Source organism: Drosophila serrata, unplaced genomic scaffold, assembly GCF_035046125.1.
Source record: "Drosophila serrata isolate PLE 108 unplaced genomic scaffold, ASM3504612v1 contig_241, whole genome shotgun sequence".
In the NCBI taxonomy this organism is placed as follows: Eukaryota; Metazoa; Arthropoda; class Insecta; order Diptera; family Drosophilidae; genus Drosophila; species Drosophila serrata.
The window spans coordinates 122,971-141,562 of NW_028257139.1; positions in this window are offsets into that span (position 1 = coordinate 122,971).

The window sequence follows — 18,592 nt, forward strand, 5'->3', positions numbered from 1 at the left end:
ACATCTTGAAATATTGGTAAACAATGAAATATGTACTAAACTAAGCATCAGCTCAGCCCTCAAAGGACAACATCTTTTAAGCGCATTATATTATCCATTTTGCACCTTCTTTTTTATGAGCTCATAATACGCCGCCTCATAAATCATTAAAACTTGCCACATTACGCATACGACGCGTTGCTGCAACCAGCATAAAGTGTCTATAAAAACGCTTAAAATGTGTGAACACAAAAGCTTCAAACTCATGAGGCAAAACTTTAGCATATAAAAATCCTTGTCTTGCCAAGTTAGCTGTGTGTGTGTGTGTGTGTGTGTATTTCTGTAGACTAATAGACACCCTTACGTATGGCTCGCAAGGGGGCGTGCCAGACTTTGGCTTGGTCTTAATTTTCAATATTTTGTTGCATACTGCAAACTTTTACCTTTACGAACTTTTGCGTGCATAATAACATAATTAATTAATGTGCTGCAAGGGGAGCATACACTGGAAAAAAAATACAAAACAAAATAAAGGGGAATGGGGCGAAGCCTACTTTAAGACGAACACTTTAAAGTCCGCGGTCAGGGGATTTTATATTTATGTGGCCGGCACACTTGCAATTAGTGAGACCGGCAAAGAGCTTCTTGCTGTCAGGCCTCAGTTAATTTATCGCTTGTTATGTTTAAACTAAAAAAAAAATATATATATATATTCGCGGCAGCGAAATTGAAGGGCTGGAAAAATAGAGAAAAATCCCTGGCTGACCACAGCCATTAACAGCCATTGTGTTAAATATTTTGCGAGCAGACAAAAATATTTGCCAGACCCAAGAAAGACCGGCGAGGTGCTGCTCGAATCTCGAAGGTCCAAGCGGCGACCAGTTCCATGGAAGTGGCAGGAATGGCATGTGTGGCTGCTGGCTGCCTGCCTGCCTGCCCTTATATCTCTTAGCCATGGCTTAAAGCTGGCCCTAACGTTATTGCAGCACATTAATCACCGGCACCGGCACCGGAAACTTCTGCCTGCCTGGCACTGAAAGCAAAAGTGTTTTACTGGACTCTCTCGAGTGGCAAGAGGAAAAATAGCGCATAGCGAATGGCGGTAGGCTAAAAGCATGCCACTAAGTGTGTGGAGCATCTGGGCCAAGAGCCAGCACACAAAATTAATATGCAATTAAATAAAATTAGCAAAAATCTGCGGCAAATTGATAATAATATTTAATGGCAAGTCAATTTGTTGCGGCCACCGGAGCACATATACCAAAAGCACGTACCATGGCCTAAACACCGATTTGCATATGTGTGTGTGTGTGTGTGTGTGTGTTTTGGCCAAGTAGGAGTGCGGGTCAAATTGGCCCATCTGAAGCCCCCAGTTGCATTGTTTGCACTCAATAATTATGCATAAATTATGCGTGGCAAGTGCAAATACCAATTGCAAACTAACATCAGGGTGCGGCAGTCTGGGAATGTGAATAAAAATAATAGAAATCAACAGAAAATATACAGATTTGGCTAATAAGCTTAATATCGAGACCCCGAAGCAAAAGCCAGAAACGATTAAGGGATTATGTATATTCAATTGGAAACGATTGCGTGAAAATTCGTCAGAGTGTTTAAAATTAATGTATTTAATATATTCAGATCATTATTTGTACTTAAATAAATAATACAAATAAGTCTTTTAATAAACAAGTTCAAGTGTTTAATATTTATGTTAGCTAGAATCAATTAAAAGTATGAAATATTATTCAATTAAAGAGATACAAATAAACATTTAATACTATGATAATCGCATATACTTATTTTAGTAACACCTATCAGCTTCCACCAAAATCAATAACATTCCTAACCCTAAATTACTTTGTATATTTTGCTAACAATGATAAAAATTCAATACTGACCTAATTCAGGAAACTATTTCTGTAAAATCAACCAACTTTACCCTTTCACTCACTTTGGGAGAGAATCTAGATAACACAATCCAATCCAAAAATAGTAGGAAATTGTAACTGGTCATTTTATGATGTTTATACATTGCCTGCCAAATAATGTTAATTTTATGGATGTTTTTCGACTGCTTCTCACGTAAATATTTATGTGTGAAATTACTTTGCCGATCATTTGTGGTCCATAAAAATCTCTGGCTAATGTGAACTGTAAATAATGTGGGGGAAAATTATATATATATATGCATAGGCAGTGTTATATCCAGGCTGAATGCAATTTTATTCGATACTTGGGTCCGACCGCTTGTTGAATTTAATTATATAAATGAACAATGGGTCCAGCTCAAGTGGTTGTTATTATGATATGGCCCGAACCCAATTCCAAAGGTTTTGCCATTTTAATTCCATTTTACAACAGTTTTATGCGCATGCATAATGCAAAAACTATAGGCATTTGATTTGTCTGTTTGCCGAGCGCTTTACATTGTGGCAGATAATTAATTTGATTTGATATTGAATTACATGTGTAGGCATAATTTTAGTTTGAGTGCGTTTAATGCCGTTACAAGCCATTTTAGAAGGTTTTTGTAATTGATAAGCCAAATTAATACAATTATAAATTGCATTCATTGAACAAGTTTAAGTTTAACTAATTAGAAGCCAATTTAGTAATTGAAACAAGCAAGATCAGCTGAGTTTTCTGATAAATGAAAAGAGGAAATTCTCTTTAAATCCCGACCAATCAAAGGCTAATGTAAATAAACAACGAACACACTTTTATAAGCTGCAAATAGCAAATATTTCTACATATTTTTCACGGTCCAAAATGACTTTGAAAACTACAAAGTCGGGAAAAAAAACTAAAGCCCCAGCAAATACGAGTTCCTTTTACAGAAAAAGTGTGACTACAGCAGGGCATAACACACATTTATGCATAAATTGTATGGACATTTCTATATCCATTCAGCCAGCAAAAAAATATATAGCATATCGCTGTTCGATAGCCGATGCTTGTTGCACTCGTAAGCTGCATATTTATGTATTTATTTGACGCTAACAAACAAAAAGCGATTTATTTGCCCTTTTTCTTTATACATTTTTTGTTTCTTTGGCTCTGCATGTTAGGGATTTTATGCACAGGCATTGAATATTTGGAGATCAGGAAAAAATATGTGGGGAAAGTGTCAAGGGTAATTATTGATTTCGTATTACTAGGAACAACAAAAGAAGATTTAACTTTGGATTTGATCCCTGGTTTTCTGGTGATTAACAGAATTTTTTAGACCTATCTTGTCATAATGTCACGAGTTTACTTTTATTTCATTTGTCATAATTTAATCATTTACATTCATGTTAATTAATTGCTTGCATTTTATTTATTTATTATTATGAGGATGTGCTTTTGTGCTGTGATTAAACGACAGGATGCAGATTAGGGAAATTCTCTAAAAGACTCTAAAGACTCTGTATCTATAACTTAATGTATATTGAATTAAACAAATATAAAAAAAAATACTGTAACATATTTAAATTTCAATAATATATAATTTTATAAACCCACTATAAATCCTATATTTTATGGTACCAAAATTTCGCTAAGCCCATCTCCCAAATTCCCATTCACAAATCCTTGAAATAGTTTATCCATACAAGAGTTTAATGGTTACTGACAGATTATTGCATTTAGCTCAATTTACGGTAACTGCTGCTGGTCCTGCCCCCGCGGTCCTTAATGCCATTCAGTTTCCACCTTTCCCCCCGCGCAGACTGGGTGTAGCTTTAATTTAATCGTCATTCGAAAGACGCACCAAATGGAAATGTTGTTATTCAATTGCTTGTTGAATGCACTGACGCGGGTGTGTGTGTGTGTGGCTGGCACTGGGACTGATTTTGGCTCGTTTTTTCAGGCCACTTGAAATGAGTGGCATGTCGTCCTGGTTTCGGGTGGCATGCCCCGGCGAAGAGCTCTAGCGTTGCCGTAACCCGCTGCCCGGAATTCGTAGTAACCATTGCATGGGCGACATGTTTACGGCGGTGCGTGCAGCAAGCATGCTGCATGTTTATTTCCTCCTGCAATTGAATCCAGCATCGAACGTATATAATATATATGTATACATATATATGTGGAAGGTTATCGACATATATATTTGATACACTAAAAGAAAGATACATTTTTAGGTATATTTTTAAAATCAAGTTTTGCGTTTTAGGTAGCTTTAACTTTCATTTAAACAGTCCGAATTTTATGAAATTTATTTACAAAAACCCCTCAAAACTAAAACTTATCTTGGGATAATGCCTTTCGTTCCGTGTACGTATCGGAGAAAAACTTTCATGCGGGTCATATAATCCTTCATTTTTTACGGCATTTTATTCCATCAGTTGGAGAAACAAACAGACGTGTTTTTCATAATGCATTTTTAATATAGATAGCCGGGTATGACTCTGATTCCGATTTTCTCTTTCATCGCTTTTAAAATTCATTTCAATTTCGGCCAGCCTTTTTATTCGCCATCTCTTTGTTTATGGTATTTATTTATAAACAATCAGTTGGCCCCATTGAGCCGTGTAATAAACTCTTATTTTCTTTCCCGCTCTTTTAACTTGGAAAGTGACAAAAAATCAGTCAAAAAAGTTATGGCCCAGTATCACTGCAGTTGATTTATGTTCGAGGTCCTGGCATATCCTGCCACCGCCGTTCATTGGAACGCATCGCGGTCATTCGAATTCAATCCTATTGGATTTCCCTCATTACGGAATTTTGCTTAATTATCAGTTGCATTTGTATCAAGAAAAGGATGCGACAAAGGCTTTGGCTGACCTTTAGCATAGGCCTGCTGGTCACGCCTTCGACTCCCCCCCGGTGGGCACATTAATAATTTTCGCTATTTGCTAACAATATCAAGTGGCAAGTCATTATTCATGGCAAAGAGCACAGAACGAAGCAGAACGGGAGCAGGAGGAAGGATCAGGAGGGCGCAGACCGGCATGGAGCGGAGCGGAGCGAGCAACTAATGACTATGAACAGCTTTGGTCATGGATATTTAGGTGGGTGGAATCCGAGGGTCTTGAGGCCTGTTCATGCAGAAAATTATATGCATTAAACCCGTGATTATGTTGTCCAGACTGGCTTGCCATTATTACAACTGGGAAAAAAAGAAAGAACGAACCAAGCCAAAAGTCCAAGTGAAGGAAGGCCATTTAAAGGGGAATTCACAGTGGGAATACCCTTTAAGGAAAATAAGTAAAATATGTATATTGACATTTGAAGGAACACTTAAATTGATTAGTGAATAATATTAACTATTTCAAGATATTTATAAATTGTAAAAATACAAGACAGACTAAGCTAGTAGCTTAAATATTAAATATATAATACTTTTAATAAGGCTACTTAAGTTACAATGTTATAAATTAGCTTATATAATTTTTTGAATACAAAGAAGAATAATTAAAGATTAAAACCCGTTATCAATATATTCCAGTAACCAAAATACGGTTGTTCCATTAAATAACAAATATGGCAAAATAACATTAATAACTAAATGAAATGTCGTTTAAATTATGTCAAGGTTGAATTGATAAATATTTACATTATATAACAAAATATATAACACGTTTTCGGAGGTAAATTAAATTGTAAAATATTGTTTTTACATAAAGACCTTGATTTTGAGATAGTTTTTTTAATAGATTAAATTTTTCTACAGGCTTAAGAATGAATTAATATGTTTTACTTTAGGCCTTCATTAAATAAATGATCTTTTAATAAATAAATAAGAGTGTGCCACGCGGTCACTTATGGTATTTTGTATATCTAAAGGATTTTGTTCTGGTCCAACTACACTTATATTTTAAAGGACTCCTTGGAATGGGTATTAGCTAACGCGACAATTGTGGGGCAACTACCTTGGTGAACACAATGCAAGTCACCGGTGGGCGTGGCCTGAACTTGCACAGGTACAAGCAAGCGAAAAGCAGAAAAGTTAACCCAAAAATAGCAAAAGAAAAGAAAATGAAAAAGAAAAAAGCGTTGTAGACAAGGCTCAGTTGCCTTATGGAAAGTCATTTTCGGAGGAGTTTTGCTCGGCCTGAAGGGGGTACTCCTCACAGCCCCGCAGTCCTACGGTGAGGCTGGGGCAATTATAACACGACATCCATATGTTGCAAGTGGCACTAAGAGCTGTGGCACCTGTGCTAGATGCATTTACCTCCTACCCATTGCGTCGCGTGTTGCAGCTAGCAGGCCGTTAATGTGTTGCACTTAAAATTTATATGTCCAAAAAAGGAGCGGGCAGACAACTTTAACTTGTTCTTCTTTGCTACCTTTTTTCCCCCGGAAAGAAAAGGGGGAGTTGTAAAAGGGGGGTCGGGCTTAAAGTGCCGTGGACAAACCGCAGGACTTCACACAGGCAATGTGCGCATCGTTTGGTTGGGCTGCGAGGACATAGCTGCGGTGGCCCGCCACAGGTGCAATATATAATTCAACCGCAATTTTAATTATGTTGGTAAAAACAAGCAGCTACAGCGGAGGCAACACCTACAGCAACTGGCGAAGCAGCCAAGCCGAGAATATAAAAGGTTTCCAACGTTCCACACTGCGTATACTTAATCTTTAAGAGGTGAACCAATGTTGGTTGAAGTTACACTAAATAAACATATATATTTTGCACGTATTTGTTTAAGGCTTACACATGCAGAATTTAATATAAAATTTATAAAAGAAAATTAAATTAAAGGACAACACTTGGTTCGAAAAACATCGATGCATTCAACAGCATTCAAATTCAACCGCTTTTTGAGAATATAAATTAATAAGTTAATCACCAGCAAAATGTAACTTATTTTTAAAAACGATTTCAGATAAATTTAAGCAAAGTTAGCTATTACTTCTAGCCAGATTTGTGTTCCACCTGCGAATTTATAGGCCTGCACTATCTGGCAGTCAGAGATTTATACAGCTGCATTAAATTTCCATTAACGTTAAAACTAAGCAAATATTTTAGCCGCCTGCCTTTAGTGAGACCGGTGGAAAGCAGCCCTTTGACTGGCAAGGGTAAATAGATGCAGACAAGGCTTAGATGCAGATACAAATGCAGTGGCAGTGGCAGCAGATACATATACATGCGCAGATACAGATACAGATTCAGATACAATGGCAAAACAAACTCAAACAAAGCACAAAAGCTGGAGAGAGCAAAGGCGGCGGTCGCTGTAAATGAACATGGAATTGTGAGCTTCATGGATTCGTGTTGGCAGTGTGTTTAAAATGTTAATTTGCTTGTTTAACTTCGGTTTGGCCGCTGCATTTGCAAGTGAATCGGTGAAATTTCATGTTGGTCTCCTTTGAGCCACCGGTTTGATTCTAGGCTAAGTGCATTATTTATTTCTTTGGCTAATAAATTGCATACTATTTATTTGGGACTTGCTTTTGAACGACTTAATTTAATGTGCGCCAATTCATTTTGCCAGCAAACTTCTTTTCCAGCTGCAGCACTTTGCTTAATAATAAATGTCACTTAAAGGTGCGCCAGGCGGAAAGAGATTTCTAAATTTCTACTTGCTTAAATCATATTAAAGTTATCGAAACAGACTTTATAATTCATTACATTTTTCAGCCAGAATGTTTCAGATAACGCCGTTTTGTTTTTTTTTGTTATTGTTCTTGCATGTATTATAATTAAAACCATTGCGTAAAGAGAAAATCTACTGCAATCATGAAATCGTGAAAAATTTAAAATACTTTCTCATGGGCATTCGATTACTGCGAATTACAAATACGCTTTTACTCATTCAAATGGCAAAATGCATAACAAAGTATAAAGGCTATAGTTTCAGTATTTACGAAATCAGAAATCTCCAATTAAATCAATCTTGAATCCGTTGATGCAGAAAATTTCACTCATATCAATTTGATAGAAATAAAATAAGGTCAACAACGGAAACCGGAAAAATAAACACATATGCTGGCCGGGCAAAAAAATAAACACACACGCACACGCACCCACACACACAATAACCGGAGGCTGAAAAAAAGCTGCGGCCTGAAATGCAATGCAATAATAATGGCCAAAAATAGCTACATAATAAAATGGAAATTAATTAATTAAAAACAAGAACGCATGTCGACCTCCAATAACAACAATATGAAAAACAACAAGGAAAAGTCTTTGGCATGGAACGGATTACAAAGAATCAACGATAGCAATTATCATTATCATCAGCATAAATGTAAATTACGCTTTTGTGTTTATTTGTGGCCAGAAGTAAAAATGGGGAATAGCCCAAAGCAAGCACAAGGCACGAAGATGGGCCCGAAAAAGTATGCTATAAAACCGTGCACTTTACAATTGCACTCAGAGACCGGTCGCAAAATGTGGGTGGTTTTTTTTGCCTTTTGCTATTGCCAGAATTGTGGGAGCCAGACAATACATAACTGTGAATTTAGATTACTTATGATTATTACGAGGCCCGAGTTTCGTGCCAAAGCCGTAAAGTTTTCCTTTCCTTGTCCGTCGTGCATGTGCCATGAACTATTCCAACAAAGTGCACTTCCCAATGACTCCCTAACGATCTGCTGTTGCTTAGCATACCTCAGTTCCACTGCATTCCTTTTTGGGTCCTGTTTTTTTGGGTTCTTACAGGCACTATGTTCGGATCGTTAAACAACCGTCGAGTGCTCTTTTATTGCCCACATAAAGCGAACGTTCTCATTCCGCAAATATGTTTAATGCTAGCCATAGGTACCTAAGCTTAAGTTTATTTCATTTTGAGTAGTTTTTGCATTGAAGATCTTGCTAGTGATTATAATAAAAATAGAAATGAAATGAACAATGGCAATAATAATAATGAACGATTTCTGAATAAAAATAGTTAGTTAATGATGATTCAAGTGATTTAATATAATCAAAATTAACACATTTTCCATTTTTAAAAAAAGGAGTATTTAAGGAATCACTTCTGCTTGGAAATAAATTGAAAAATTGTCTAGAATATAGAATAAACTATAATAAATGCAGTGAAAATTTGTTATATTTTTTACTTTCCTATGAAACAGTTTTTAATATTCTTTATTAAACCCTTTTAAATGATTTTAAGATCTTTGTTTCCCTACCAAACTGTATGAAGAGTTTAATATTATAGCCGTTACTTTAAATGCAACATACCTTAAACGTTTATAATCTACTAACTAACAAATTATATGCAATATTATTCAAGAATTCTTAAATACAGAGTTCTTAAGCGCTGGAGATATACGAAATTACTATTTATCCTTACTTTACCTTACTATTAAACCAATTATTAACTGTCCTCATCCCATAAAAACAACTTCTGGCACCAATATCTCTTGATGCCTTGCAAAACCGCAGAGTAATTAACAAGATGCAGGGCTGGCAACAAAAAAAATGTATAGTGTTGGTCCGAATATATATTATTGAAATGTAATTGAGCCGTTCGTGTCTCTGGAGCGTCGTTAAACCAGTCTATACTTATAATTAGCCGCTGTAACTGATGATTGCCAATGCCACGCCCACTACCAACCAGCTGCCATTGGTATCTTCTGGCCACCGTTTGGACCACGGGCAGTGTTAAGTTTAATTTAATTGCCCAGCAAAGGCCGAAAGGAGCAACAATGTGGCCCAAAGCAACCACCTCTCACTCCCCCACCTCCCCCCAAGCCATTTATCATTATTCACCCCCACAAACATGGCCTTATTACCGCCCCCATCCCCCGCACATTTGTCGCCACTGTTTGTTGCCACATTCGCATCCGAGGGAATATGTGTAAGCCATGTTGTATTGGGCCGCCACTTCGTGTTGTTCTTCCTGCCTCACCACACATTCCTGTTTGCATTTGTATGTGTGTGGGTATGTGGGTGTAACACGTTAATAATTGTAAATACGCACACAGATACGGAATGCCCGGCGTTTTTGGCGTTTGTTGGCTTAAACGTAACCGCACATTTGGGGAAATTATTGTTAATAAGCAGCTGCGTTTTTCCCATTAAAGCCAGTCCCTCTTTTGGCCACAAAAATCCCCACTGAATCGAATTGGAATCCCTTTTCAATCGTTGAACTCACCATCGATAATGTCTGTTGGTCAAACAAAATTCCAATAAAGTTTAAAGTTATCAAGCAAAACAGTGATGCTTTCCTTCAGAATCAATATACATATATTGTATTATGTATGAATATATTGATATACATATAAAGTATTGTATATATTCATGACTATTATGTTGTATTTGTAAATAATTTTGTTGTTGAGCAGAAAATTAAACGTCATAATAGTTGCAATTTTAGTCTATTGTTTCTAAATATAATAATTATCTAGAAAAAAAACACCTAGTTATATTAAAATCGTCATAAAAAAATGGGGTAAATTTATATATATATATATATATATATAATAATTTAATAATAAATATCACATTAAATATTAAAAAGTACTATCAACAACGTTTGCACAAATAATATTTGAAAAATATAAAACGAAACAACAGATAAAGTTTTCATTAACTGAAATTCGATAAATATATTGGTAAACACATAAAAAACGAAAGAGCATCAAACACCCTTTTATCGAAATTTAAAAACAACGATTAATATATCGGTATGCACATACATCCATAATCAATAAATGTATATTTTCTGCTCACTCTAAGAATAATTAGGTATTTTTCCTAAAATCTTGTACATATTTATCACTTTCTTTCATAATTAAAACACGTTAACTAGATATCCAAAATATTGACATTTAATAAAAATTTTATTGGGAAACATATCCGTATAAGTATGAATTATTTTAGTCGTTTTAATGAACAATTAATCACGAAAAGAGTGTCGACTTAAGTTAAACAAACCTCTGCCGTAAATCTATATTTAATATGCGAATTTCTTAATTATCTCTTCTGAGTTTATATATTTAATCCAGCTCATGCCATTTAAATCTTTTCCTTATACTTTTTCATATTTTTCCGTTTATTCAGAATTATGACTTTAACAGCTAATAAATGCTTTCCCAACTGACAGGCGCAGCAAGTCTCAGCAGATGCATTGTAGCCTCAATTGAAATACCGAAAAGATAATTAGCATAATAATATTGCACTCCAACATGGCACACATACACACACACACACACACACACACACAGGCACACACGCCCACACTCATAAATACACCCACAGATATGGAGAGCATACAATGGAAGCTGAAATAAATGCAAAATGGAAGGCATAAATGGCGCCAAGAGAATAGGGGAATGGGGTGAAATTTATTACCGGCAACACACGGCGAACTCTCATAAAGCTTTTCCCACAGACTCATTCACCTTTATACATATATATATATATATGTATATATTTATATATGAATCTACACACTCATGCAACAACATTAGCGTTTTGAAATCAACTCATGGGAAATAAGGGGGGAAATTCAGAAATTCTCTTGCCACGTAACTCTTTGGCACAAATTTGAATTTTATTTGCTACTTCCGTCGCTATATTGTTTGACTTCTGGCAGGTGGGCGGTTACTACCTCCTTCCACCTGATTTATCAAACGACAATGAAGTTGCATATGCATTATTTTTCAGGGTATATAGCCAACTAAAAGTTATAAGTAAGACAGCCAGCTAATTCGCTGTGAATTGGCACAAAATAAGGCTAAAACGATGAGAAATTAAGTCGAACTAACAAGTTGATGAACTCATCGTTTTTGGTATTTTTCTAAGGTATTAAGGTATTATTTATAATTTTACCTAATTAGTATATATATTAAAACTTTTTAATTTTTAAATTAGTATGAAACTATATTATATATTCATAATAATATAATAAAGGTGATAAAGGTAATTTCTATCAAATTTCTTAAAGATCTTTATTAATAATAATATTAAATATTATAATAACCAAAAAAGATATGCTTACAATTTGTTTGTAACAAAAATCCCAACAGAATCCTGTATCAAAATTTAAATTTCCAAAATATTTTGCGTTATTTTAATCAGCAAATTAATGCAATTAAGTAAAACTCTAACAAATTCCTCTCAATTTATAAAATGTATTACAAAATGAAATAGTTCCTGTTATTTTAATTGAAATTTAGCTTGATTATACTGCCACAATCTGATTTTAGCTATACATATTTTCAATATACATCTTCCTAATAGTTTCAAGTACACACTATAGCAGCGGGAAATTAAATTCCATTGAGTGCTCTCTTCTTTATGCAGTAGAGATGCATGTGTTAAATAATATTTAATCTATGGTATTTTTTTATATGAATAACTTTGCTGAATGGTATTACACATGCAGTTGTAAATTTATTTTTTGTTATTTTCTTTCTCTTACTTTGTAGCCGTATTTTCATTTCAGAATAATCCGCTTTCATCAACTCCAATAAAAAGAAGTTCTGTAAGTTTTTCTTTTAATTTATATACGATTTTTATATCAAAATCCTTTAGAGTCGTGATGATCCAAGTTGAACAGAAAATATATATATTCTAGGACACAAAATCTTTATAAACAGAAATTGACTTAGTTAAGCATTCAGTCCATTTGGCAGGACACTACTCTATCCTACATTTTGTCACTATTCTTGTATTAAATTAAACAAGAATGAAAGCTAACTTCGACACCCCAAATTTTGTATACTCTAGCATTTTGCAATTGGATCAATAAAAATTGATTAATTTTTAGCCAAATAAAAAGCAAAAAAGAAATTCTGAAAATAATGTATAAACCTCAAAATAGCTTTTTTCTAAGTACACATCATTTAAAATTTCGTATATAGCCCAGCAATAAAAAAAAACCAAGCATTAAGCTTTCAGTTCACCAATGTGGATCACATTTTAGGATCTACATAGTTAGTTTCCTTGAGAGAGCAGCTAAGTTACGTTATTACGTTTTTATCATTTAATTTTCAAGGGCACTTATCAGAAAGAGGAAAGAGGAGCTTACGAGGAATTCTAGGCCATAGAGGACAAGAAAAATGAATGATATCTAACTCACTCTGTTGTTCGTTGCGGTTCTAAGCGGCGAAAGATTTTTCTTTGAGTCTTCTTTGATTTAATTCATAAAGCTATACACTGAAAAAAGTCAGGCCAGAGATATATTACGCGTTCAACCATAAAAAGAACCGAGACGAAATCTAGGGGAACGGTTTTTTAAATACTGGCACTTTTGTAATTGTTTTACATTCTTACATTTGTTCTCTTCTGGACAAAAGTACAAACTAAATTTTAAGTGTACTTTACATAGGCATAGATTTTTAGGCTTTTAATTCGGATTTTCGAACTTTAAACCGATTCCAAACCCTCCGGAGGGCTGGTTTTTCACAAAGACGCATAGAATCCGCGAATATCACCACCGACGAGGATTTTCCCGAACGTTTTCCCGATTTTCTCACTTTTTTCGTACCCGCTGCGCAGTTTCCGACCGAACTAGGCGAATTCAAATCCAAAATGCAAAGAAACTGGAAGACTTTATGGGAATATCGGAGATAAGCGAGATCGTCGAGATAAGGGGGAAGAGCTTAAGCTGGGAGAGGCACGTTCCAGAGAGGGACACTCTCCCTTCCACTCTCTTACTGATATTGGAAAACAATGTCAGCGTTTGCTTTGTTCTCCCAATTTCCGATTGCTCACCTGGAAATCAAGATCTATTTTTATGATACAGATTACACTCACCCCTCAGTTCTGATTGAACCAGATCACAAATTAAAATGTTTCCCCCTTCTAATTGGAAGGCCATTAAATTTATTTTAAAATTCTAAAATAATGCAAAATGGTCCTTTATAAAATAAAAATATTCTAAAATTTTTAAAAGGTTAGAAAGTATTTTACGTAGGAACGGACAGACGGACATGGCTAAATCGACTCGGATCAAGGGTATATATGCTCTATAGAGTCCGAAATAACTCCTTCACTGCGTTACAAAGTTCTAACTACAATTAAAATACCCTGCAAGAGTATAAAAATCGCTGCTTTGTGCAGATTTTTTAATTAAATCCCTGCATATTTGACTTGTTCATGCATCTCACTACCTACAGCTATAACTCAACTAAAACACAACAACTAAAAAATGAAAACAAACAAATTAAAATAAATTCCAGTTGCAGAAGCTAGGACATTTCGTTTATTGAAATGTTTATACATACGCCTATATACATATGTGTATATATATTTTTATTTCCGCTTTTCTAGTTTATAATTGAATTACAACCGATTTGTATGGAAGCGCATGTTATAGTCCGGATTTTTGCATATGTGTATGCTGGGTACTCTATATTTTTAGAGAATAATTTGCATGGCCTGAGCGCTGGATTCAGCTGACAAATTGCTAATTGAAAGAGCCCCGGCAACTTTACACGAACGAGGCGTGGCAGCAGTTTCATACACAGAGGCACACACACACACGCCCCCGCACACACACTAAAGTGCCAATGTACACTAAAACACTGGGAAAAAAGGGTGGTGTTTTTTGTATATATATATTTAATGAGGGATCTTAATTTAAGATTTGATATGTTAGTAACTTGTAGAATAAACCTTTTAGAAACAGGGACCAAATGTAAGAGATTAGTATCAAAACAAAGACCTAATCTTTGCATCTTTAAGATTATTTGTTTAAGAAAAAAAAATTCAACAAAGTTGCTCTAGATATAAGAATTAACATATCAATAATTCTATGTAATATAATTGATATGTTAGTAACTTGTAGAATATACCTTTTAGAAACAGATACCAAATATAAAAGCTTAGTATCGAAACTCAGTCCTTTAAGGACCTCGTCTCTGGACCTTTAGGATTATTTGTTAAAAGAAATAAATACAACAAACTGACTCTAGATATAAGTATTAGAATATCAATAATTCTATGTAATATAGTTGTTATGTTAGTAACTTGTAGAATATACCTTTAGAAACAGATATAAAAGCTTAGTATCGAAACCCAGTCCTTTAAGGACCTCGTCTCTGGAACTTCAAGATTATTTGTTTAAGAGAAATAAATACAACAAACTGACTCTAGATATAAGAGTTAACCTAGCAATAATTCTATATATATATAGTTATATAGTTATATATTTATATAGTTATATATATATTCTATATATATATAGTTATATAGTTATATAGTTTAAATAATTGTTTATTGTAATTAAAATATTCTGAGTATGCCACCTGAGGCTGTTTAGAGAAATTCCACGACACACCTTTGGGCACCTTTATATATCACATACAACTCAATTTAACAGTCATTTTGTTAATTTAGGTGCTACTTTTAGTAGCTTAATTATAAGTTAACCTATAAGTAAGCTCTCTAGTAACTTCTTGCAGTGTATGTGGCCAGATTTTGCTCTGAATACGCAGTGACCTGTGCGAGGCGCGTTTGTTTGCCCAAATGCAGAACATGTGAGCTTGTGAGCTTGTGAGCTGCAATCGCCTAACTCGCCGCGACTCTGCCCTGGACATTGGAATTGGTTTGGATGGACTGGTATGGTATGGTGTAGGGGATTGGTTTGGGATGGCTGGCAAACAGCCTTGACAAGCTGCCAGCCTCCTCTCTCTACACACACACACACACACTTGGTGCAGCGGGTGACGCCCACTTTGAGGCACTGATTTATATGCAAAACGCGACGAGCGGCGGGAAACAGTTTTTCAATTAAATTCGTTTGAGTTGTCGTCGCTGGATTTCAATTTGAAGGCTGTCGTATAATTTATTAGCATTAACATTAACCCCGCCGCGACTTGATACCAATCTCTATCTCTCTCATTCTGGCCACCGCAGCTTCAACAAAATGCGGCTCAATCCAATAACACAGAATGAAAAGAGAGAAAATGTGACAAATTTGCTTTTCACTTTGCAAAATTAAAAACGCTCACATAAAATATACTACGACGGCGAAAATAAAGTGAAGTGAAAACAAAAAAAAAAAAAAAACAGGAAAAAGCTGGGAATTGAAAGAATATTTTTTCATTCATCATCGCAAAATTTGCTTGATGAAGCCACTGGCAACATTCGCTTTAGGTGCTTTATTTTTATACCCTTTTTTGGGTATTATAATTTAAATCAGAAGCTTGTAACACCGTGAATAATAGTTTATCATTTATTTTTCCTATTTTTAAATTGGTTATGCAGATCTATTAAGCTTCTTAATACTTACACTGATCAGCCTCAGAATTAAAATTAATGTTTTTGGCTTAGTTAAGAGTTTATTAAACTTTGATTTAGCGAAAACATTCTCATGTAAAAATATCGGTAGATATTGATTCATAGAATGCGAATATTATACGCTTAGTTCGAATTTTTTGAAGTTCATATTATATTAAAATATATTCATATATGACACAGATTTGTTAACCTAATAAAAACTGTCGTTGAAAAGATTTTGCGAATTGAAATTCTTACATTTTTTGATTATTTATAATGATCATTTTGGTCAATCTGTATGGGTATTTATTAACTAACACTAACCAAATGTATTAATTATTATTTAATATTAGCAACCGTAAGATTTCGACTTGAGTTTTGGCATACATATATCTTATACATCAAAAATAGTCAACATTGAAAACATTTTGATTTTAATGCATTTGTTTAAATCACTTAGACAAAGGTAATTCAATTTCTATAAATAACACTAACCAAATGTATTAATTATTATTTAATAACAGCAACCTTAAGCTTCAGACTTGTGTATTGGTAATCCTTCAAAAGTTCATCCAATTTCTTACAAAATCATTGGTAAAGAATTCCACCTTGACTGAAAGCTTTACTTTAATTTTAAATACATGTTTTGTCGATCTATTTTGAGATTATAATTAAATATTTCCAAGCCATATTAAATCCTTATTAAAGAGTATAAAAATGTGCCCCTTGTGACCGACGAATTCAGTTGCTTCCCTTAGACTGTGACTTGGCAAACTTAAATCCCAGGCATTTGATATTGATTTACTTAAAAGGCAATATCAGTTTGCAAAGCAGCAAAGCAACCCTTAGACCGTCAAGACCAAACCAACCAAACCGACTCGCCCCAGTAAAATCCCCTCCTCCGAAAAATCTTGGAGACATATCGAAAAATGCGAAAATTGTACAATGAAAATTGAAGTGAAATTAAACTAAAGCCCTGGGGCGATAACGACTGGCTTGTCACCTCCTCCTCCTCCTGCTCCTACCCAGCCGAGGGGAATCCCCTCGAACTCATCCCTCTTCGACTGAAAACTCGACTTGTTGGCATTCATTTAGCTTTGCGGCCGGCACAACTTTGGGACACTTAAGCGTCGTTGGCCACGTTGACAATGTCTGAATGTTCGAAGGGCAAGAATGTGATGGCCAAGCTCTTTTTGCTCTACACTCTAATGAGACAAAAATTGCGATTTGAATGCAAATAACTGCAGGGCTGCTATAGACGGACAACAATTACATGGCTTCAATGCAGAGGGAGGAGTCGATGGGATAAACTTTACACAGTGGGAAAAATGTACAATGATTTGTACTTCTTTATCAAGATAATTATGAATAATATTTTATTTGATAAGTCATATTATTTGTATGCTTTTTAAAAGGGTTTAATAATGGAAGTCAGTGAAGGAGTCTTTTCTGACCCTATTAATTAAATATATCTTTGATCAAATCAACAAGCTAATCGAGAAAAAAGAAAGGAGTTACTTTGTTAAAATTGTCAAATAATTTGTAAAAAATAAAATAAGTATGTGATTTATTAACTTAATAAAAAGTAACATAGGAAAGTTTCAGAATCAAAATGAATGATTTTTAGGCTCAGTTTTTAGTACCAAATACAATTGCAAACTGAAAGGATATACCAACTTCGACATCCCAAAGTAAACTTCCTTTTTTTATATATATTTATTAAATACATATTTTGTATTTGTGAGTGAATATATTATCTATAACCGTTTGTACAAGATCTTAAAGAGATTGCTACTACAATTCTCAAGTACAAGTTTAGCAACACAGCGATTTTAACAAATCAAGCATGATGATTTAATATAATGAGTTCTAATAATAAGTAGTAATAAGCATAAACTGTAGAAGAAGCTCCTGATTTTTTATGAATTTACTATTAAGTAATTTATATTAATTTATTTTCAGTGTATATACCAGCTCCTCTGAAAATGTCTCGATGAGTGTGGGTGAGCTCAGAGCGCTTTTGTCAAGGGGCATTTAAATTTGACAAAATGAAATGAACGAAATATTTGGTTTTGGTTGCCCCAGCTCTGTGTCCATGTCGGCGGCTGGCATTTTAATGAAGTTCTTAAAACTGGCTGCCACTAGAAGGGGATCCCCCTTAAGCCCGGAGGGGAGATCGCGCGTGGGAACAGGTAGCGGGTCCAATGCTATTTGCATTTAATTAAATGCCAATAATTGAATCAATTTGCACATGGAATGTGAAAAATCCTTGGCATTGTCATGGCAGACTAATCAACGGGTCCTCCCGTTGGTTAACTTACGCCCGGCACTGTGAATATTTGTATTTTATTAATTTGGATATTTGCCCAGGGAACAAGGTGACGACAGGACTCGCCGGCAGGCGGTTGTAACCACAGGAATTTGTGCTGGCACAGTCCCTTGGACATTCTGTGGGTGTCCTTGTCGTCCTCGCCGGGTGGAAAGTATTTTGTCATAGACTTGCATACCGGA